The 370-nt window shown below is 33.0% G+C and overlaps 1 protein-coding gene across 1 annotated transcript in view; it reads left to right on the forward strand.

The window, feature by feature from the left end:
- The window catches only part of LOC107630959 (probable mannitol dehydrogenase 1), a 3,361-nt gene that overhangs the window by 947 nt on the left and 2,044 nt on the right, over positions 1 to 370 (forward strand). The gene's annotated exons all lie outside the window — the stretch shown is intronic.

A 370-nucleotide genomic window follows, 5' to 3' on the forward strand; every position in this document is an offset into this window, starting at 1 on the left:
GATCATCATCGTCATCATAGTTTGAAATATTTTTATTTTTATTTTTATAATTTAAAAGTACTTTTCAATAATTTGAAAGTGATTTTTTTGTTGGTTTACAACAGCAACTTTATTAGTGTTGTTGGAGAGAGAGAGAGAGTGGGACACACATAACCGTTGAGTCGTTGCCATCATTAACAATCTCACTCTCCTGTCTCCTCTTTGGTCACCCTCGGGCCTCCGCCAGGGACTCCCTCAGTCGGTTCTTTTTTGGATTCATTTCTTCATCCACATAAATCTCTTCTTTTTTGGATTCATTTTTTGCCACAGTATTTATTATTGGAAAAATATCATCAATAGTTAAAATAATTAAAATATCAGTATTCTTGAT

The sequence above is a fragment of the Arachis ipaensis genome, chromosome B03, assembly GCF_000816755.2.
Source record: "Arachis ipaensis cultivar K30076 chromosome B03, Araip1.1, whole genome shotgun sequence".
In the NCBI taxonomy this organism is placed as follows: domain Eukaryota; kingdom Viridiplantae; phylum Streptophyta; class Magnoliopsida; order Fabales; family Fabaceae; genus Arachis; species Arachis ipaensis.